Source organism: Phyllobates terribilis, unplaced genomic scaffold, assembly GCF_046119375.1.
Source record: "Phyllobates terribilis strain yellow unplaced genomic scaffold, ASM4611937v1 Scaffold_693__1_contigs__length_808095, whole genome shotgun sequence".
Classification (NCBI taxonomy): Eukaryota; Metazoa; Chordata; class Amphibia; order Anura; family Dendrobatidae; genus Phyllobates; species Phyllobates terribilis.
Window position 1 is genome coordinate 717,420 of NW_027363453.1, and position 21,048 is coordinate 738,467.

General features: G+C 45.3%; 13 non-coding genes and 3 pseudogenes across 13 annotated transcripts; all 16 read right to left on the minus strand.

Annotated features, from left to right (window-relative positions):
* Positions 1 to 93: 93 nt before the first annotated feature.
* On the minus strand, positions 94 to 284 carry LOC141236184 (U2 spliceosomal RNA). Its single transcript, XR_012301878.1, has one exon. It is a non-coding gene; the product is annotated as a U2 spliceosomal RNA (small nuclear RNA).
* A 1,115-nt stretch (positions 285 to 1,399) lies between these two features.
* Positions 1,400 to 1,590, minus strand: LOC141236185 (U2 spliceosomal RNA). Its single transcript, XR_012301879.1, has one exon. It is a non-coding gene; the product is annotated as a U2 spliceosomal RNA (small nuclear RNA).
* A 1,115-nt stretch (positions 1,591 to 2,705) lies between these two features.
* On the minus strand, positions 2,706 to 2,896 carry LOC141236186 (U2 spliceosomal RNA). The gene has a single exon (XR_012301880.1). It is a non-coding gene; the product is annotated as a U2 spliceosomal RNA (small nuclear RNA).
* A 1,115-nt stretch (positions 2,897 to 4,011) lies between these two features.
* Positions 4,012 to 4,202, minus strand: LOC141236187 (U2 spliceosomal RNA). The gene has a single exon (XR_012301881.1). It is a non-coding gene; the product is annotated as a U2 spliceosomal RNA (small nuclear RNA).
* A 1,115-nt stretch (positions 4,203 to 5,317) lies between these two features.
* Positions 5,318 to 5,508, minus strand: LOC141236188 (U2 spliceosomal RNA). Its single transcript, XR_012301882.1, has one exon. It is a non-coding gene; the product is annotated as a U2 spliceosomal RNA (small nuclear RNA).
* A 1,115-nt stretch (positions 5,509 to 6,623) lies between these two features.
* Positions 6,624 to 6,833, minus strand: LOC141236353 (U2 spliceosomal RNA; annotated as a pseudogene).
* A 762-nt stretch (positions 6,834 to 7,595) lies between these two features.
* Positions 7,596 to 7,687, minus strand: LOC141235864 (U2 spliceosomal RNA; annotated as a pseudogene).
* Positions 7,688 to 8,802: 1,115 nt separating this feature from the next.
* On the minus strand, positions 8,803 to 8,985 carry LOC141236336 (U2 spliceosomal RNA). The gene has a single exon (XR_012302020.1). It is a non-coding gene; the product is annotated as a U2 spliceosomal RNA (small nuclear RNA).
* A 789-nt stretch (positions 8,986 to 9,774) lies between these two features.
* On the minus strand, positions 9,775 to 9,866 carry LOC141235863 (U2 spliceosomal RNA; annotated as a pseudogene).
* Positions 9,867 to 10,981: 1,115 nt separating this feature from the next.
* On the minus strand, positions 10,982 to 11,172 carry LOC141236278 (U2 spliceosomal RNA). The gene has a single exon (XR_012301969.1). It is a non-coding gene; the product is annotated as a U2 spliceosomal RNA (small nuclear RNA).
* A 1,115-nt stretch (positions 11,173 to 12,287) lies between these two features.
* LOC141236189 (U2 spliceosomal RNA) lies at positions 12,288 to 12,478 on the minus strand. Its single transcript, XR_012301883.1, has one exon. It is a non-coding gene; the product is annotated as a U2 spliceosomal RNA (small nuclear RNA).
* Positions 12,479 to 13,593: 1,115 nt separating this feature from the next.
* On the minus strand, positions 13,594 to 13,784 carry LOC141236190 (U2 spliceosomal RNA). Its single transcript, XR_012301884.1, has one exon. It is a non-coding gene; the product is annotated as a U2 spliceosomal RNA (small nuclear RNA).
* Positions 13,785 to 14,899: 1,115 nt separating this feature from the next.
* Positions 14,900 to 15,090, minus strand: LOC141236191 (U2 spliceosomal RNA). Its single transcript, XR_012301885.1, has one exon. It is a non-coding gene; the product is annotated as a U2 spliceosomal RNA (small nuclear RNA).
* A 1,115-nt stretch (positions 15,091 to 16,205) lies between these two features.
* On the minus strand, positions 16,206 to 16,405 carry LOC141236373 (U2 spliceosomal RNA). Its single transcript, XR_012302044.1, has one exon. It is a non-coding gene; the product is annotated as a U2 spliceosomal RNA (small nuclear RNA).
* A 2,593-nt stretch (positions 16,406 to 18,998) lies between these two features.
* On the minus strand, positions 18,999 to 19,189 carry LOC141236193 (U2 spliceosomal RNA). Its single transcript, XR_012301887.1, has one exon. It is a non-coding gene; the product is annotated as a U2 spliceosomal RNA (small nuclear RNA).
* A 1,115-nt stretch (positions 19,190 to 20,304) lies between these two features.
* On the minus strand, positions 20,305 to 20,495 carry LOC141236194 (U2 spliceosomal RNA). The gene has a single exon (XR_012301888.1). It is a non-coding gene; the product is annotated as a U2 spliceosomal RNA (small nuclear RNA).
* Positions 20,496 to 21,048: the final 553 nt, after the last annotated feature.

Sequence of the window (21,048 nt, forward strand, 5' to 3'; positions counted from 1 at the left end):
AGCCAAAGAGTCCATCCCAAAATCCGACAAACAAGCAAAATGAACAAAAAACATTGAATTCAATTCTTTCTGATTTTAGAAACTGCATTAAAGAAGGGGTGCACCGGTCCTGGAGATACTGCAATACCAGGTCAATGCGTGGAGTGGACAGAGCAAGCTCTTTTTCCATCTCCCTGTTCTAAAAATCCATTTAATATATGGTCCCCAGATAGGGGACGTATCAGATATTAAACTGATAAGAACAGATACTACACTTGATCTTAGCCAAAAGGCCGAGAAGCGATAACCAGAATTGGTTTCAAACTACGGAGCCACCCAAGGATCCTGAAAAGTCCATTTGTGGAGATGAGCTCCTGGACTCCCGTTAAGAAGACATGTTGTCAACCTCTAGATCCCTTACATGCCTGCACTTTTCGGCTTGCTGCTGCTGCAATCCACGCGTTTTAGATCTGCATAACTCCACCTCTTTAAACACAGCACCTTCACCCCCTGCTGTTCCCACCCGCCTCAACACCGTTGGAAGGGAGGAGAACCAATTAAGGCGGGGGGTGGGGTGGAACGAGCAGCTGTCTACCCTTAGCAGGAGGGCTCCTGATTACATACCTCTCCTGCTGCTGCTGCTGCTGGCTGTCCAGCAGCAGACTGAAGGTGGCTGCTGCTGTGCACAGGTATATAAAGGCTCAGAGCCTATTATGACACGCGCAGCCAGCGTTCCATTGCCACATTCCATCTACTGCAGGCAGGATACCTGGCTGGCTGAATGTCGCTGAGAAGCTCACAGAGACCGCCATAAGCAACAGTTTAACAGAATGCCACAGACTAATCAACCAAACTTTTTGGGTTGGGTTCTCTTTTATAGTCTGCAGGCATTAAATGAAAGAAGTCAGTGTTCCAGCAGAAGGAGACAACGTTTCAGAAAAGGCATTGTAGCAAACCAAAAAAGAAATTTTAAGCGCAGCAGAGTAACCAGCGCACATACCTGTTAGCTCAGGTGAGTTTAAAAGGCTGCTGTTGATAACAAGGGCATTTGCTAAATAGATGGTGTGTGTGCAACAATATACTGAAAGGTCAATTATATTGTGCAGCTTATCTCACCACCTGTAGTTATTTAGGTGAAAGCTCCAAAATGCTTGCCTAATATGTCTGTTTATCCAAAAGGAAGTAAAAAGGGAGAGCTAGAAAGATAGCATTGCATCACATTACATGGCAATGCAATGCACAGTTGCTGAAGTTGAACCAAAATGAGCTTGTAATCTGGCTTCTGCAACTTTGAACATGAAAAATCCAATGAGGAGAAGAAAAGCAAAGCCAAAGAGTCCATCCCAAAATCCGACAAACAAGCAAAATGAACAAAAAACATTGAATTCAATTCTTTCTGATTTTAGAAACTGCATTAAAGAAGGGGTGCACCGGTCCTGGAGATACTGCAATACCAGGTCAATGCGTGGAGTGGACAGAGCAAGCTCTTTTTCCATCTCCCTGTTCTAAAAATCCATTTAATATATGGTCCCCAGATAGGGGACGTATCAGATATTAAACTGATAAGAACAGATACTACACTTGATCTTAGCCAAAAGGCCGAGAAGCGATAACCAGAATTGGTTTCAAACTACGGAGCCACCCAAGGATCCTGAAAAGTCCATTTGTGGAGATGAGCTCCTGGACTCCCGTTAAGAAGACATGTTGTCAACCTCTAGATCCCTTACATGCCTGCACTTTTCGGCTTGCTGCTGCTGCAATCCACGCGTTTTAGATCTGCATAACTCCACCTCTTTAAACACAGCACCTTCACCCCCTGCTGTTCCCACCCGCCTCAACACCGTTGGAAGGGAGGAGAACCAATTAAGGCGGGGGGTGGGGTGGAACGAGCAGCTGTCTACCCTTAGCAGGAGGGCTCCTGATTACATACCTCTCCTGCTGCTGCTGCTGCTGGCTGTCCAGCAGCAGACTGAAGGTGGCTGCTGCTGTGCACAGGTATATAAAGGCTCAGAGCCTATTATGACACGCGCAGCCAGCGTTCCATTGCCACATTCCATCTACTGCAGGCAGGATACCTGGCTGGCTGAATGTCGCTGAGAAGCTCACAGAGACCGCCATAAGCAACAGTTTAACAGAATGCCACAGACTAATCAACCAAACTTTTTGGGTTGGGATCTCTTTTATAGTCTGCAGGCATTAAATGAAAGAAGTCAGTGTTCCAGCAGAAGGAGACAACGTTTCAGAAAAGGCATTGTAGCAAACCAAAAAAGAAATTTTAAGCGCAGCAGAGTAACCAGCGCACATACCTGTTAGCTCAGGTGAGTTTAAAAGGCTGCTGTTGATGACAAGGGCATTTGCTAAATAGATGGTGTGTGTGCAACAATATACTGAAAGGTCAATTATATTGTGCAGCTTATCTCACCACCTGTAGTTATTTATGTGAAAGCTCCAAAATGCTTGCCTAATATGTCTGTTTATCCAAAAGGAAGTAAAAAGGGAGAGCTAGAAAGATAGCATTGCATCACATTACATGGCAATGCAATGCACAGTTGCTGAAGTTGAACCAAAATGAGCTTGTAATCTGGCTTCTGCAACTTTGAACATGAAAAATCCAATGAGGAGAAGAAAAGCAAAGCCAAAGAGTCCATCCCAAAATCCGACAAACAAGCAAAATGAACAAAAAACATTGAATTCAATTCTTTCTGATTTTAGAAACTGCATTAAAGAAGGGGTGCACCGGTCCTGGAGATACTGCAATACCAGGTCAATGCGTGGAGTGGACAGAGCAAGCTCTTTTTCCATCTCCCTGTTCTAAAAATCCATTTAATATATGGTCCCCAGATAGGGGACGTATCAGATATTAAACTGATAAGAACAGATACTACACTTGATCTTAGCCAAAAGGCCGAGAAGCGATAACCAGAATTGGTTTCAAACTACGGAGCCACCCAAGGATCCTGAAAAGTCCATTTGTGGAGATGAGCTCCTGGACTCCCGTTAAGAAGACATGTTGTCAACCTCTAGATCCCTTACATGCCTGCACTTTTCGGCTTGCTGCTGCTGCAATCCACGCGTTTTAGATCTGCATAACTCCACCTCTTTAAACACAGCACCTTCACCCCCTGCTGTTCCCACCCGCCTCAACACCGTTGGAAGGGAGGAGAACCAATTAAGGCGGGGGGTGGGGTGGAACGAGCAGCTGTCTACCCTTAGCAGGAGGGCTCCTGATTACATACCTCTCCTGCTGCTGCTGCTGCTGGCTGTCCAGCAGCAGACTGAAGGTGGCTGCTGCTGTGCACAGGTATATAAAGGCTCAGAGCCTATTATGACACGCGCAGCCAGCGTTCCATTGCCACATTCCATCTACTGCAGGCAGGATACCTGGCTGGCTGAATGTCGCTGAGAAGCTCACAGAGACCGCCATAAGCAACAGTTTAACAGAATGCCACAGACTAATCAACCAAACTTTTTGGGTTGGGTTCTCTTTTATAGTCTGCAGGCATTAAATGAAAGAAGTCAGTGTTCCAGCAGAAGGAGACAACGTTTCAGAAAAGGCATTGTAGCAAACCAAAAAAGAAATTTTAAGCGCAGCAGAGTAACCAGCGCACATACCTGTTAGCTCAGGTGAGTTTAAAAGGCTGCTGTTGATAACAAGGGCATTTGCTAAATAGATGGTGTGTGTGCAACAATATACTGAAAGGTCAATTATATTGTGCAGCTTATCTCACCACCTGTAGTTATTTAGGTGAAAGCTCCAAAATGCTTGCCTAATATGTCTGTTTATCCAAAAGGAAGTAAAAAGGGAGAGCTAGAAAGATAGCATTGCATCACATTACATGGCAATGCAATGCACAGTTGCTGAAGTTGAACCAAAATGAGCTTGTAATCTGGCTTCTGCAACTTTGAACATGAAAAATCCAATGAGGAGAAGAAAAGCAAAGCCAAAGAGTCCATCCCAAAATCCGACAAACAAGCAAAATGAACAAAAAACATTGAATTCAATTCTTTCTGATTTTAGAAACTGCATTAAAGAAGGGGTGCACCGGTCCTGGAGATACTGCAATACCAGGTCAATGCGTGGAGTGGACAGAGCAAGCTCTTTTTCCATCTCCCTGTTCTAAAAATCCATTTAATATATGGTCCCCAGATAGGGGACGTATCAGATATTAAACTGATAAGAACAGATACTACACTTGATCTTAGCCAAAAGGCCGAGAAGCGATAACCAGAATTGGTTTCAAACTACGGAGCCACCCAAGGATCCTGAAAAGTCCATTTGTGGAGATGAGCTCCTGGACTCCCGTTAAGAAGACATGTTGTCAACCTCTAGATCCCTTACATGCCTGCACTTTTCGGCTTGCTGCTGCTGCAATCCACGCGTTTTAGATCTGCATAACTCCACCTCTTTAAACACAGCACCTTCACCCCCTGCTGTTCCCACCCGCCTCAACACCGTTGGAAGGGAGGAGAACCAATTAAGGCGGGGGGTGGGGTGGAACGAGCAGCTGTCTACCCTTAGCAGGAGGGCTCCTGATTACATACCTCTCCTGCTGCTGCTGCTGCTGGCTGTCCAGCAGCAGACTGAAGGTGGCTGCTGCTGTGCACAGGTATATAAAGGCTCAGAGCCTATTATGACACGCGCAGCCAGCGTTCCATTGCCACATTCCATCTACTGCAGGCAGGATACCTGGCTGGCTGAATGTCGCTGAGAAGCTCACAGAGACCGCCATAAGCAACAGTTTAACAGAATGCCACAGACTAATCAACCAAACTTTTTGGGTTGGGTTCTCTTTTATAGTCTGCAGGCATTAAATGAAAGAAGTCAGTGTTCCAGCAGAAGGAGACAACGTTTCAGAAAAGGCATTGTAGCAAACCAAAAAAGAAATTTTAAGCGCAGCAGAGTAACCAGCGCACATACCTGTTAGCTCAGGTGAGTTTAAAAGGCTGCTGTTGATAACAAGGGCATTTGCTAAATAGATGGTGTGTGTGCAACAATATACTGAAAGGTCAATTATATTGTGCAGCTTATCTCACCACCTGTAGTTATTTAGGTGAAAGCTCCAAAATGCTTGCCTAATATGTCTGTTTATCCAAAAGGAAGTAAAAAGGGAGAGCTAGAAAGATAGCATTGCATCACATTACATGGCAATGCAATGCACAGTTGCTGAAGTTGAACCAAAATGAGCTTGTAATCTGGCTTCTGCAACTTTGAACATGAAAAATCCAATGAGGAGAAGAAAAGCAAAGCCAAAGAGTCCATCCCAAAATCCGACAAACAAGCAAAATGAACAAAAAACATTGAATTCAATTCTTTCTGATTTTAGAAACTGCATTAAAGAAGGGGTGCACCGGTCCTGGAGATACTGCAATACCAGGTCAATGCGTGGAGTGGACAGAGCAAGCTCTTTTTCCATCTCCCTGTTCTAAAAATCCATTTAATATATGGTCCCCAGATAGGGGACGTATCAGATATTAAACTGATAAGAACAGATACTACACTTGATCTTAGCCAAAAGGCCGAGAAGCGATAACCAGAATTGGTTTCAAACTACGGAGCCACCCAAGGATCCTGAAAAGTCCATTTGTGGAGATGAGCTCCTGGACTCCCGTTAAGAAGACATGTTGTCAACCTCTAGATCCCTTACATGCCTGCACTTTTCGGCTTGCTGCTGCTGCAATCCACGCGTTTTAGATCTGCATAACTCCACCTCTTTAAACACAGCACCTTCACCCCCTGCTGTTCCCACCCGCCTCAACACCGTTGGAAGGGAGGAGAACCAATTAAGGCGGGGGGTGGGGTGGAACGAGCAGCTGTCTACCCTTAGCAGGAGGGCTCCTGATTACATACCTCTCCTGCTGCTGCTGCTGCTGGCTGTCCAGCAGCAGACTGAAGGTGGCTGCTGCTGTGCACAGGTATATAAAGGCTCAGAGCCTATTATGACACGCGCAGCCAGCGTTCCATTGCCACATTCCATCTACTGCAGGCAGGATACCTGGCTGGCTGAATGTCGCTGAGAAGCTCACAGAGACCGCCATAAGCAACAGTTTAACAGAATGCCACAGACTAATCAACCAAACTTTTTGGGTTGGGTTCTCTTTTATAGTCTGCAGGCATTAAATGAAAGAAGTCAGTGTTCCAGCAGAAGGAGACAACGTTTCAGAAAAGGCATTGTAGCAAACCAAAAAAGAAATTTTAAGCGCAGCAGAGTAACCAGCGCACATACCTGTTAGCTCAGGTGAGTTTAAAAGGCTGCTGTTGATAACAAGGGCATTTGCTAAATAGATGGTGTGTGTGCAACAATATACTGAAAGGTCAATTATATTGTGCAGCTTATCTCACCACCTGTAGTTATTTAGGTGAAAGCTCCAAAATGCTTGCCTAATATGTCTGTTTATCCAAAAGGAAGTAAAAAGGGAGAGCTAGAAAGATAGCATTGCATCACATTACATGGCAATGCAATGCCCAGTTGCTGAAGTTGAACCAAAATGAGCTTGTAATCTGGCTTCTGCAACTTTGAACATGAAAAATCCAATGAGGAGAAGAAAAGCAAAGCCAAAGAGTCCATCCCAAAATCCGACAAACAAGCAAAATGAACAAAAAACATTGAATTCAATTCTTTCTGATTTTAGAAACTGCATTAAAGAAGGGGTGCACCGGTCCTGGAGATACTGCAATACCAGGTCAATGCGTGGAGTGGACAGAGCAAGCTCTTTTTCCATCTCCCTGTTCTAAAAATCCATTTAATATATGGTCCCCAGATAGGGGACGTATCAGATATTAAACTGATAAGAACAGATTTTTTTTTTTTTTTTAAGCCCGAATTCGTGTACAAAACCCGAGTGCGCTTAAAAAAGTGACAAGTGCCACAAAAAAAGTGCACTAGGATGCTGGTCTTCTTGAAACCCTCTCCAAAAGGAGAAGGGTCCCCCAAACCATTCCCCGTCCCTCCGAGCCAAAAGGCCACAGCGAGGAACAGGGACAAAAAGCCACCTCCAGCCGAAGCCAGAGGCGACCCAATCTTACCCCCAGCACCTGCCCGAGTTCTCACCCGAGCAAGGCACTGGGAGCCAAAGACTGTGCTCCCCTCCCGGAAGAGGGGAGCCAACAACGCTCTCCTCCCGAAAGAGGAGAGCCAGGGGGGTTCAGGGGGGAGCGGAACCTGATGGCCACACACTCCCCCCCTAGACCTGCCAAGAGAGGAACCCGTAAGGGAACCGCATCCCGACAAAATCCTAGTAGGACGTGACACACGTGAATAAGTGGACACACAGTGACAAAGAAATTAAATAAATAGTGAAGGTTTCACAGTATAATACTGCCCGGACCTTCGACCGGGAATTGAAAAATTCCCCATCCTAAGGCCAGAAGGCCCGGAATAAGGGTGTGTGCGAAGAAAGAAAATTTGAAGTGCTTGTGCAAATGTGCCATAAACTCAAGTGGGGTTCCCAATCCCAGTGAGTTAAGGCACCCCAGGGTCACCACTCCTGGGGCACTTCACACTTCGGGCTTTCGATCTTCCCCGGCCCAATGGCGTCGATCCTGGGGGGCCATGCTTTCCACCAGATGACTATATTAGCCACCTGGCGTACTAACAAGCACCTAAACCCCAGTGTGCATAATGTATCAATCTACTAGGGCGGCCAACATCCAAAACCGCCTTTTCGAAAGATACTACACTTGATCTTAGCCAAAAGGCCGAGAAGCGATAACCAGAATTGGTTTCAAACTACGGAGCCACCCAAGGATCCTGAAAAGTCCATTTGTGGAGATGAGCTCCTGGACTCCCGTTAAGAAGACATGTTGTCAACCTCTAGATCCCTTACATGCCTGCACTTTTCGGCTTGCTGCTGCTGCAATCCACGCATTTTAGATCTGCATAACTCCACCTCTTTAAACACAGCACCTTCACCCCCTGCTGTTCCCACCCGCCTCAACACCGTTGGAAGGGAGGAGAACCAATTAAGGCGGGGGGTGGGGTGGAACGAGCAGCTGTCTACCCTTAGCAGGAGGGCTCCTGATTACATACCTCTCCTGCTGCTGCTGCTGCTGGCTGTCCAGCAGCAGACTGAAGGTGGCTGCTGCTGTGCACAGGTATATAAAGGCTCAGAGCCTATTATGACACGCGCAGCCAGCGTTCCATTGCCACATTCCATCTACTGCAGGCAGGATACCTGGCTGGCTGAATGTCGCTGAGAAGCTCACAGAGACCGCCATAAGCAACAGTTTAACAGAATGCCACAGACTAATCAACCAAACTTTTTGGGTTGGGTTCTCTTTTATAGTCTGCAGGCATTAAATGAAAGAAGTCAGTGTTCCAGCAGAAGGAGACAACGTTTCAGAAAAGGCATTGTAGCAAACCAAAAAAGAAATTTTAAGCGCAGCAGAGTAACCAGCGCACATACCTGTTAGCTCAGGTGAGTTTAAAAGGCTGCTGTTGATAACAAGGGCATTTGCTAAATAGATGGTGTGTGTGCAACAATATACTGAAAGGTCAATTATATTGTGCAGCTTATCTCACCACCTGTAGTTATTTAGGTGAAAGCTCCAAAATGCTTGCCTAATATGTCTGTTTATCCAAAAGGAAGTAAAAAGGGAGAGCTAGAAAGATAGCATTGCATCACATTACATGGCAATGCAATGCACAGTTGCTGAAGTTGAACCAAAATGAGCTTGTAATCTGGCTTCTGCAACTTTGAACATGAAAAATCCAATGAGGAGAAGAAAAGCAAAGCCAAAGAGTCCATCCCAAAATCCGACAAACAAGCAAAATGAACAAAAAACATTGAATTCAATTCTTTCTGATTTTAGAAACTGCATTAAAGAAGGGGTGCACCGGTCCTGGAGATACTGCAATACCAGGTCAATGCGTGGAGTGGACAGAGCAAGCTCTTTTTCCATCTCCCTGTTCTAAAAATCCATTTAATATATGGTCCCCAGATAGGGGACGTATCAGATATTAAACTGATAAGAACAGATTTTTTTTTTTATCGAAAGCCCGAATTCGTGTACAAAACCCGAGTGCGCTTAAAAAAGTGACAAGTGCCACAAAAAAAGTGCACTAGGATGCTGGTCTTCTTGAAACCCTCTCCAAAAGGAGAAGGGTCCCCCAAACCATTCCCCGTCCCTCCGAGCCAAAAGGCCACAGCGAGGAACAGGGACAAAAAGCCACCTCCAGCCGAAGCCAGAGGCGACCCAATCTTACCCCCAGCACCTGCCCGAGTTCTCACCCGAGCAAGGCACTGGGAGCCAAAGACTGTGCTCCCCTCCCGGAAGAGGGGAGCCAACAGCGCTCTCCTCCCGAAAGAGGAGAGCCAGGGGGGTTCAGGGGGGAGCGGAACCTGATGGCCACACACTCCCCCCCTAGACCTGCCAAGAGAGGAACCCATAAGGGAACCGCATCCCGACAAAATCCTAGTAGGACGTGACACACGTGAATGAGTGGACACACAGTGACAAAGAAATTAAATAAATAGTGAAGGTTTCACAGTATAATACTGCCCGGACCTTCGACCGGGAATTGAAAAATTCCCCATCCTAAGGCCAGAAGGCCCGGAATAAGGGTGTGTGCGAAGAAAGAAAATTTGAAGTGCTTGTGCAAATGTGCCATAAACTCAAGTGGGGTTCCCAATCCCAGTGAGTTAAGGCACCCCAGGGTCACCACTCCTGGGGCACTTCACACTTCGGGCTTTCGATCTTTCCCGGCCCAATGGCGTCGATCCTGGGGGGCCATGCTTTCCACCAGATGACTATATTAGCCACCTGGCGTACTAACAAGCGCCTAAACCCCAGTGTGCATAATGTATCAATCTACTAGGGCGGCCAACATCCAAAACCGCCTTTTCGAAAGATACTACACTTGATCTTAGCCAAAAGGCCGAGAAGCGATAACCAGAATTGGTTTCAAACTACGGAGCCACCCAAGGATCCTGAAAAGTCCATTTGTGGAGATGAGCTCCTGGACTCCCGTTAAGAAGACATGTTGTCAACCTCTAGATCCCTTACATGCCTGCACTTTTCGGCTTGCTGCTGCTGCAATCCACGCGTTTTAGATCTGCATAACTCCACCTCTTTAAACACAGCACCTTCACCCCCTGCTGTTCCCACCCGCCTCAACACCGTTGGAAGGGAGGAGAACCAATTAAGGCGGGGGGTGGGGTGGAACGAGCAGCTGTCTACCCTTAGCAGGAGGGCTCCTGATTACATACCTCTCCTGCTGCTGCTGCTGCTGGCTGTCCAGCAGCAGACTGAAGGTGGCTGCTGCTGTGCACAGGTATATAAAGGCTCAGAGCCTATTATGACACGCGCAGCCAGCGTTCCATTGCCACATTCCATCTACTGCAGGCAGGATACCTGGCTGGCTGAATGTCGCTGAGAAGCTCACAGAGACCGCCATAAGCAACAGTTTAACAGAATGCCACAGACTAATCAACCAAACTTTTTGGGTTGGGTTCTCTTTTATAGTCTGCAGGCATTAAATGAAAGAAGTCAGTGTTCCAGCAGAAGGAGACAACGTTTCAGAAAAGGCATTGTAGCAAACCAAAAAAGAAATTTTAAGCGCAGCAGAGTAACCAGCGCACATACCTGTTAGCTCAGGTGAGTTTAAAAGGCTGCTGTTGATAACAAGGGCATTTGCTAAATAGATGGTGTGTGTGCAACAATATACTGAAAGGTCAATTATATTGTGCAGCTTATCTCACCACCTGTAGTTATTTAGGTGAAAGCTCCAAAATGCTTGCCTAATATGTCTGTTTATCCAAAAGGAAGTAAAAAGGGAGAGCTAGAAAGATAGCATTGCATCACATTACATGGCAATGCAATGCACAGTTGCTGAAGTTGAACCAAAATGAGCTTGTAATCTGGCTTCTGCAACTTTGAACATGAAAAATCCAATGAGGAGAAGAAAAGCAAAGCCAAAGAGTCCATCCCAAAATCCGACAAACAAGCAAAATGAACAAAAAACATTGAATTCAATTCTTTCTGATTTTAGAAACTGCATTAAAGAAGGGGTGCACCGGTCCTGGAGATACTGCAATACCAGGTCAATGCGTGGAGTGGACAGAGCAAGCTCTTTTTCCATCTCCCTGTTCTAAAAATCCATTTAATATATGGTCCCCAGATAGGGGACGTATCAGATATTAAACTGATAAGAACAGATGCTACACTTGATCTTAGCCAAAAGGCCGAGAAGCGATAACCAGAATTGGTTTCAAACTACGGAGCCACCCAAGGATCCTGAAAAGTCCATTTGTGGAGATGAGCTCCTGGACTCCCGTTAAGAAGACATGTTGTCAACCTCTAGATCCCTTACATGCCTGCACTTTTCGGCTTGCTGCTGCTGCAATCCACGCGTTTTAGATCTGCATAACTCCACCTCTTTAAACACAGCACCTTCACCCCCTGCTGTTCCCACCCGCCTCAACACCGTTGGAAGGGAGGAGAACCAATTAAGGCGGGGGGTGGGGTGGAACGAGCAGCTGTCTACCCTTAGCAGGAGGGCTCCTGATTACATACCTCTCCTGCTGCTGCTGCTGCTGGCTGTCCAGCAGCAGACTGAAGGTGGCTGCTGCTGTGCACAGGTATATAAAGGCTCAGAGCCTATTATGACACGCGCAGCCAGCGTTCCATTGCCACATTCCATCTACTGCAGGCAGGATACCTGGCTGCCTGAATGTCGCTGAGAAGCTCACAGAGACCGCCATAAGCAACAGTTTAACAGAATGCCACAGACTAATCAACCAAACTTTTTGGGTTGGGTTCTCTTTTATAGTCTGCAGGCATTAAATGAAAGAAGTCAGTGTTCCAGCAGAAGGAGACAACGTTTCAGAAAAGGCATTGTAGCAAACCAAAAAAGAAATTTTAAGCGCAGCAGAGTAACCAGCGCACATACCTGTTAGCTCAGGTGAGTTTAAAAGGCTGCTGTTGATAACAAGGGCATTTGCTAAATAGATGGTGTGTGTGCAACAATATACTGAAAGGTCAATTATATTGTGCAGCTTATCTCACCACCTGTAGTTATTTAGGTGAAAGCTCCAAAATGCTTGCCTAATATGTCTGTTTATCCAAAAGGAAGTAAAAAGGGAGAGCTAGAAAGATAGCATTGCATCACATTACATGGCAATGCAATGCACAGTTGCTGAAGTTGAACCAAAATGAGCTTGTAATCTGGCTTCTGCAACTTTGAACATGAAAAATCCAATGAGGAGAAGAAAAGCAAAGCCAAAGAGTCCATCCCAAAATCCGACAAACAAGCAAAATGAACAAAAAACATTGAATTCAATTCTTTCTGATTTTAGAAACTGCATTAAAGAAGGGGTGCACCGGTCCTGGAGATACTGCAATACCAGGTCAATGCGTGGAGTGGACAGAGCAAGCTCTTTTTCCATCTCCCTGTTCTAAAAATCCATTTAATATATGGTCCCCAGATAGGGGACGTATCAGATATTAAACTGATAAGAACAGATACTACACTTGATCTTAGCCAAAAGGCCGAGAAGCGATAACCAGAATTGGTTTCAAACTACGGAGCCACCCAAGGATCCTGAAAAGTCCATTTGTGGAGATGAGCTCCTGGACTCCCGTTAAGAAGACATGTTGTCAACCTCTAGATCCCTTACATGCCTGCACTTTTCGGCTTGCTGCTGCTGCAATCCACGCGTTTTAGATCTGCATAACTCCACCTCTTTAAACACAGCACCTTCACCCCCTGCTGTTCCCACCCGCCTCAACACCGTTGGAAGGGAGGAGAACCAATTAAGGCGGGGGGTGGGGTGGAACGAGCAGCTGTCTACCCTTAGCAGGAGGGCTCCTGATTACATACCTCTCCTGCTGCTGCTGCTGCTGGCTGTCCAGCAGCAGACTGAAGGTGGCTGCTGCTGTGCACAGGTATATAAAGGCTCAGAGCCTATTATGACACGCGCAGCCAGCGTTCCATTGCCACATTCCATCTACTGCAGGCAGGATACCTGGCTGGCTGAATGTCGCTGAGAAGCTCACAGAGACCGCCATAAGCAACAGTTTAACAGAATGCCACAGACTAATCAACCAAACTTTTTGGGTTGGGTTCTCTTTTATAGTCTGCAGGCATTAAATGAAAGAAGTCAGTGTTCCAGCAGAAGGAGACAACGTTTCAGAAAAGGCATTGTAGCAAACCAAAAAAGAAATTTTAAGCGCAGCAGAGTAACCAGCGCACATACCTGTTAGCTCAGGTGAGTTTAAAAGGCTGCTGTTGATAACAAGGGCATTTGCTAAATAGATGGTGTGTGTGCAACAATATACTGAAAGGTCAATTATATTGTTCAGCTTATCTCACCACCTGTAGTTATTTAGGTGAAAGCTCCAAAATGCTTGCCTAATATGTCTGTTTATCCAAAAGGAAGTAAAAAGGGAGAGCTAGAAAGATAGCATTGCATCACATTACATGGCAATGCAATGCACAGTTGCTGAAGTTGAACCAAAATGAGCTTGTAATCTGGCTTCTGCAACTTTGAACATGAAAAATCCAATGAGGAGAAGAAAAGCAAAGCCAAAGAGTCCATCCCAAAATCCGACAAACAAGCAAAATGAACAAAAAACATTGAATTCAATTCTTTCTGATTTTAGAAACTGCATTAAAGAAGGGGTGCACCGGTCCTGGAGATACTGCAATACCAGGTCAATGCGTGGAGTGGACAGAGCAAGCTCTTTTTCCATCTCCCTGTTCTAAAAATCCATTTAATATATGGTCCCCAGATAGGGGACGTATCAGATATTAAACTGATAAGAACAGATACTACACTTGATCTTAGCCAAAAGGCCGAGAAGCGATAACCAGAATTGGTTTCAAACTACGGAGCCACCCAAGGATCCTGAAAAGTCCATTTGTGGAGATGAGCTCCTGGACTCCCGTTAAGAAGACATGTTGTCAACCTCTAGATCCCTTACATGCCTGCACTTTTCGGCTTGCTGCTGCTGCAATCCACGCGTTTTAGATCTGCATAACTCCACCTCTTTAAACACAGCACCTTCACCCCCTGCTGTTCCCACCTGCCTCAACACCGTTGGAAGGGAGGAGAACCAATTAAGGCGGGGGGTGGGGTGGAACGAGCAGCTGTCTACCCTTAGCAGGAGGGCTCCTGATTACATACCTCTCCTGCTGCTGCTGCTGCTGGCTGTCCAGCAGCAGACTGAAGGTGGCTGCTGCTGTGCACAGGTATATAAAGGCTCAGAGCCTATTATGACACGCGCAGCCAGCGTTCCATTGCCACATTCCATCTACTGCAGGCAGGATACCTGGCTGGCTGAATGTCGCTGAGAAGCTCACAGAGACCGCCATAAGCAACAGTTTAACAGAATGCCACAGACTAATCAACCAAACTTTTTGGGTTGGGTTCTCTTTTATAGTCTGCAGGCATTAAATGAAAGAAGTCAGTGTTCCAGCAGAAGGAGACAACGTTTCAGAAAAGGAATTGTAGCAAACCAAAAAAGAAATTTTAAGCGCAGCAGAGTAACCAGCGCACATACCTGTTAGCTCAGGTGAGTTTAAAAGGCTGCTGTTGATAACAAGGGCATTTGCTAAATAGATGGTGTGTGTGCAACAATATACTGAAAGGTCAATTATATTGTGCAGCTTATCTCACCACCTGTAGTTATTTAGGTGAAAGCTCCAAAATGCTTGCCTAATATGTCTGTTTATCCAAAAGGAAGTAAAAAGGGAGAGCTAGAAAGATAGCATTGCATCACATTACATGGCAATGCAATGCACAGTTGCTGAAGTTGAACCAAAATGAGCTTGTAATCTGGCTTCTGCAACTTTGAACATGAAAAATCCAATGAGGAGAAGAAAAGCAAAGCCAAAGAGTCCATCCCAAAATCCGACAAACAAGCAAAATGAACAAAAAACATTGAATTCAATTCTTTCTGATTTTAGAAACTGCATTAAAGAAGGGGTGCACCGGTCCTGGAGATACTGCAATACCAGGTCAATGCGTGGAGTGGACAGAGCAAGCTCTTTTTCCATCTCCCTGTTCTAAAAATCCATTTAATATATGGTCCCCAGATAGGGGACGTATCAGATATTAAACTGATAAGAACAGATACTACACTTGATCTTAGCCAAAAGGCCGAGAAGCGATAACCAGAATTGGTTTCAAACTACGGAGCCACCCAAGGATCCTGAAAAGTCCATTTGTGGAGATGAGCTCCTGGACTCCCGTTAAGAAGACATGTTGTCAACCTCTAGATCCCTTACATGCCTGCACTTTTCGGCTTGCTGCTGCTGCAATCCACGCATTTTAGATCTGCATAACTCCACCTCTTTAAACACAGCACCTTCACCCCCTGCTGTTCCCACCCGCCTCAACACCGTTGGAAGGGAGGAGAACCAATTAAGGCGGGGGGTGGGGTGGAACGAGCAGCTGTCTACCCTTAGCAGGAGGGCTCCTGATTACATACCTCTCCTGCTGCTGCTGCTGCTGGCTGTCCAGCAGCAGACTGAAGGTGGCTGCTGCTGTGCACAGGTATATAAAGGCTCAGAGCCTATTATGACACGCGCAGCCAGCGTTCCATTGCCACATTCCATCTACTGCAGGCAGGATACCTGGCTGGCTGAATGTCGCTGAGAAGCTCACAGAGACCGCCATAAGCAACAGTTTAACAGAATGCCACAGACTAATCAACCAAACTTTTTGGGTTGGGTTCTCTTTTATAGTCTGCAGGCATTAAATGAAAGAAGTCAGTGTTCCAGCAGAAGGAGACAACGTTTCAGAAAAGGCATTGTAGCAAACCAAAAAAGAAATTTTAAGCGCAGCAGAGTAACCAGCGCACATACCTGTTAGCTCAGGTGAGTTTAAAAGGCTGCTGTTGATAACAAGGGCATTTGCTAAATAGATGGTGTGTGTGCAACAATATACTGAAAGGTCAATTATATTGTGCAGCTTATCTCACCACCTGTAGTTATTTAGGTGAAAGCTCCAAAATGCTTGCCTAATATGTCTGTTTATCCAAAAGGAAGTAAAAAGGGAGAGCTAGAAAGATAGCATTGCATCACATTACATGGCAATGCAATGCACAGTTGCTGAAGTTGAACCAAAATGAGCTTGTAATCTGGCTTCTGCAACTTTGAACATGAAAAATCCAATGAGGAGAAGAAAAGCAAAGCCAAAGAGTCCATCCCAAAATCCGACAAACAAGCAAAATGAACAAAAAACATTGAATTCAATTCTTTCTGATTTTAGAAACTGCATTAAAGAAGGGGTGCACCGGTCCTGGAGATACTGCAATACCAGGTCAATGCGTGGAGTGGACAGAGCAAGCTCTTTTTCCATCTCCCTGTTCTAAAAATCCATTTAATATATGGTCCCCAGATAGGGGACGTATCAGATATTAAACTGATAAGAACAGATTTTTTTTTTTTTTTTTTTTTTTTTTTTTTTTCCATAACACTCAGATTACAAGTACCATCTCGATTCCATACTTCTGAAAACGGTGATGGACCAAATCCATCATCGTGTCATTTTAAAACAAAAAAACATTATTTAATGCATATACAAAAAAAACAAAACAACAACCAGTATTTCCTCTCAGACACATAATATATAGAGGAAGGAAACAAAACACATTACTGCATTCTTCCCTTCAACGCATAATATGTTAGATACTCCAACAGTCCTTTCTCTTGCGAGAAAGATTCAAAGTTTGTATTCACATAATCTATCCATGTCCTTCCCACCTTATAGGTTTCAAAAAACCTCTCTTTATTTGCCTTCACACTTGCGATTACCTTTGGAAAAAAAGCTTCAAAACACACACCACTTCCCTTCATTTCCGCAATCCCTTTTTTAACTTCTTCCATTTCTTTATCAGCTTCCTCCTCTTCTGTTTGCCTCTGAACCTCTACCGTCTTCTTTTTTTCTTTCTTTTCCGCCTTTGCACTTTCCATCTTCTCCTTATTACTCTTTCTCTTTGGGCATTCCTTAAACCTATGCCCAATTTCCATACACAGGTTACACTTATTCCTTTCTACTGGACATGATTTAGAAACATGTCCTTCCGCTTTACACTTCCAACACTTTTCTGCAGTACAGTCTTCACGTTTATGACCATATACCTCACAAATTGAACAAAAGGAATCCATCCCATTAAAGAATAAATTCCCACTTACTTTACCAAGCTTAAACCTTTGAGGCGGGTAGGAAAAACTCCTATCCTTGTTCATGTTAAATTCCACAAAAAATTTCCACTTTCCCGTCCATACTCCGAATTCATTCATTACTTTACCTTTTGATACTACAGACTTGGCAAAACCACTCAAAAACGTGACAATGTCCTCTTCTGGAACCAGTGGTGAAAACATCTTCACTGTCACCATCTTTTCACTACTAAATACGTGACGTTGAAACCGAATTCCAACAAACTTCTCATGTCTCAATTCATCAAAAGAATCCATATAGTTCTCCAAAATCTTCCTAGACTCAAAAAACACGTCATAGACACCCTTTTGGGGATAATCCATAACTGCCACGATGTCTTCTTTTTTCACCTTTGCGACACCCAAGATGATCTCCTTCATAATAAACCGAAAGTCCTTAACCTTCTGACAGTCTCTCCGGACAAAAATCCGGAAAGCGGTCTCCACACGTGCATGTTCTGGAACCTCCAACTTCGGCCACAACTCCGCCTCTGTTGCCATGATTCTCCAACAGAATGAGCGTAATCTCCACTCCAACACACAGAAGGAGCGAGTATGATCACTTCCCGTTGTCTGGGGACTAAGCCGACACGCCTATAGCAGCAAGGGGGTGAAGTCCCCACAATTAGGTAAGGACGATCCCCCAAGGCCGACGAGCCAGGTACCCCAGACACCTCCAACCAAAACCAAGGCAGCAATCGCTAAATCACTGCACTTGATCTTAGCCAAAAGGCCGAGAAGCGATAACCAGAATTGGTTTCAAACTACGGAGCCACCCAAGGATCCTGAAAAGTCCATTTGTGGAGATGAGCTCCTGGACTCCCGTTAAGAAGACATGTTGTCAACCTCTAGATCCCTTACATGCCTGCACTTTTCGGCTTGCTGCTGCTGCAATCCACGCGTTTTAGATCTGCATAACTCCACCTCTTTAAACACAGCACCTTCACCCCCTGCTGTTCCCACCCGCCTCAACACCGTTGGAAGGGAGGAGAACCAATTAAGGCGGGGGGTGGGGTGGAACGAGCAGCTGTCTACCCTTAGCAGGAGGGCTCCTGATTACATACCTCTCCTGCTGCTGCTGGCTGTCCAGCAGCAGACTGAAGGTGGCTGCTGCTGTGCACAGGTATATAAAGGCTCAGAGCCTATTATGACACGCGCAGCCAGCGTTCCATTGCCACATTCCATCTACTGCAGGCAGGATACCTGGCTGGCTGAATGTCGCTGAGAAGCTCACAGAGACCGCCATAAGCAACAGTTTAACAGAATGCCACAGACTAATCAACCAAACTTTTTGGGTTGGGTTCTCTTTTATAGTCTGCAGGCATTAAATGAAAGAAGTCAGTGTTCCAGCAGAAGGAGACAACGTTTCAGAAAAGGCATTGTAGCAAACCAAAAAAGAAATTTTAAGCGCAGCAGAGTAACCAGCGCACATACCTGTTAGCTCAGGTGAGTTTAAAAGGCTGCTGTTGATAACAAGGGCATTTGCTAAATAGATGGTGTGTGTGCAACAATATACTGAAAGGTCAATTATATTGTGCAGCTTATCTCACCACCTGTAGTTATTTAGGTGAAAGCTCCAAAATGCTTGCCTAATATGTCTGTTTATCCAAAAGGAAGTAAAAAGGGAGAGCTAGAAAGATAGCATTGCATCACATTACATGGCAATGCAATGCACAGTTGCTGAAGTTGAACCAAAATGAGCTTGTAATCTGGCTTCTGCAACTTTGAACATGAAAAATCCAATGAGGAGAAGAAAAGCAAAGCCAAAGAGTCCATCCCAAAATCCGACAAACAAGCAAAATGAACAAAAAACATTGAATTCAATTCTTTCTGATTTTAGAAACTGCATTAAAGAAGGGGTGCACCGGTCCTGGAGATACTGCAATACCAGGTCAATGCGTGGAGTGGACAGAGCAAGCTCTTTTTCCATCTCCCTGTTCTAAAAATCCATTTAATATATGGTCCCCAGATAGGGGACGTATCAGATATTAAACTGATAAGAACAGATACTACACTTGATCTTAGCCAAAAGGCCGAGAAGCGATAACCAGAATTGGTTTCAAACTACGGAGCCACCCAAGGATCCTGAAAAGTCCATTTGTGGAGATGAGCTCCTGGACTCCCGTTAAGAAGACATGTTGTCAACCTCTAGATCCCTTACATGCCTGCACTTTTCGGCTTGCTGCTGCTGCAATCCACGCGTTTTAGATCTGCATAACTCCACCTCTTTAAACACAGCACCTTCACCCCCTGCTGTTCCCACCCGCCTCAACACCGTTGGAAGGGAGGAGAACCAATTAAGGCGGGGGGTGGGGTGGAACGAGCAGCTGTCTACCCTTAGCAGGAGGGCTCCTGATTACATACCTCTCCTGCTGCTGCTGCTGCTGGCTGTCCAGCAGCAGACTGAAGGTGGCTGCTGCTGTGCACAGGTATATAAAGGCTCAGAGCCTATTATGACACGTGCAGCCAGCGTTCCATTGCCACATTCCATCTACTGCAGGCAGGATACCTGGCTGGCTGAATGTCGCTGAGAAGCTCACAGAGACCGCCATAAGCAACAGTTTAACAGAATGCCACAGACTAATCAACCAAACTTTTTGGGTTGGGTTCTCTTTTATAGTCTGCAGGCATTAAATGAAAGAAGTCAGTGTTCCAGCAGAAGGAGACAACGTTTCAGAAAAGGCATTGTAGCAAACCAAAAAAGAAATTTTAAGCGCAGCAGAGTAACCAGCGCACATACCTGTTAGCTCAGGTGAGTTTAAAAGGCTGCTGTTGATAACAAGGGCATTTGCTAAATAGATGGTGTGTGTGCAACAATATACTGAAAGGTCAATTATATTGTGCAGCTTATCTCACCACCTGTAGTTATTTAGGTGAAAGCTCCAAAATGCTTGCCTAATATGTCTGTTTATCCAAAAGGAAGTAAAAAGGGAGAGCTAGAAAGATAGCATTGCATCACATTACATGGCAATGCAATGCACAGTTGCTGAAGTTGAACCAAAATGAGCTTGTAATCTGGCTTCTGCAACTTTGAACATGAAAAATCCAATGAGGAGAAGAAAAGCAAAGCCAAAGAGTCCATCCCAAAATCCGACAAACAAGCAAAATGAACAAAAAACATTGAATTCAATTCTTTCTGATTTTAGAAACTGCATTAAAGAAGGGGTGCACCGGTCCTGGAGATACTGCAATACCAGGTCAATGCGTGGAGTGGACAGAGCAAGCTCTTTTTCCATCTCCCTGTTCTAAAAATCCATTTAATATATGGTCCCCAGATAGGGGACGTATCAGATATTAAACTGATAAGAACAGATACTACACTTGATCTTAGCCAAAAGGCCGAGAAGCGATAACCAGAATTGGTTTCAAACTACGGAGCCACCCAAGGATCCTGAAAAGTCCATTTGTGGAGATGAGCTCCTGGACTCCCGTTAAGAAGACATGTTGTCAACCTCTAGATCCCTTACATGCCTGCACTTTTCGGCTTGCTGCTGCTGCAATCCACGCGTTTTAGATCTGCATAACTCCACCTCTTTAAACACAGCACCTTCACCCCCTGCTGTTCCCACCCGCCTCAACACCGTTGGAAGGGAGGAGAACCAATTAAGGCGGGGGGTGGGGTGGAACGAGCAGCTGTCTACCCTTAGCAGGAGGGCTCCTGATTACATACCTCTCCTGCTGCTGCTGCTGCTGGCTGTCCAGCAGCAGACTGAAGGTGGCTGCTGCTGTGCACAGGTATATAAAGGCTCAGAGCCTATTATGACACGCGCAGCCAGCGTTCCATTGCCACATTCCATCTACTGCAGGCAGGATACCTGGCTGGCTGAATGTCGCTGAGAAGCTCACAGAGACCGCCATAAGCAACAGTTTAACAGAATGCCACAGACTAATCAACCAAACTTTT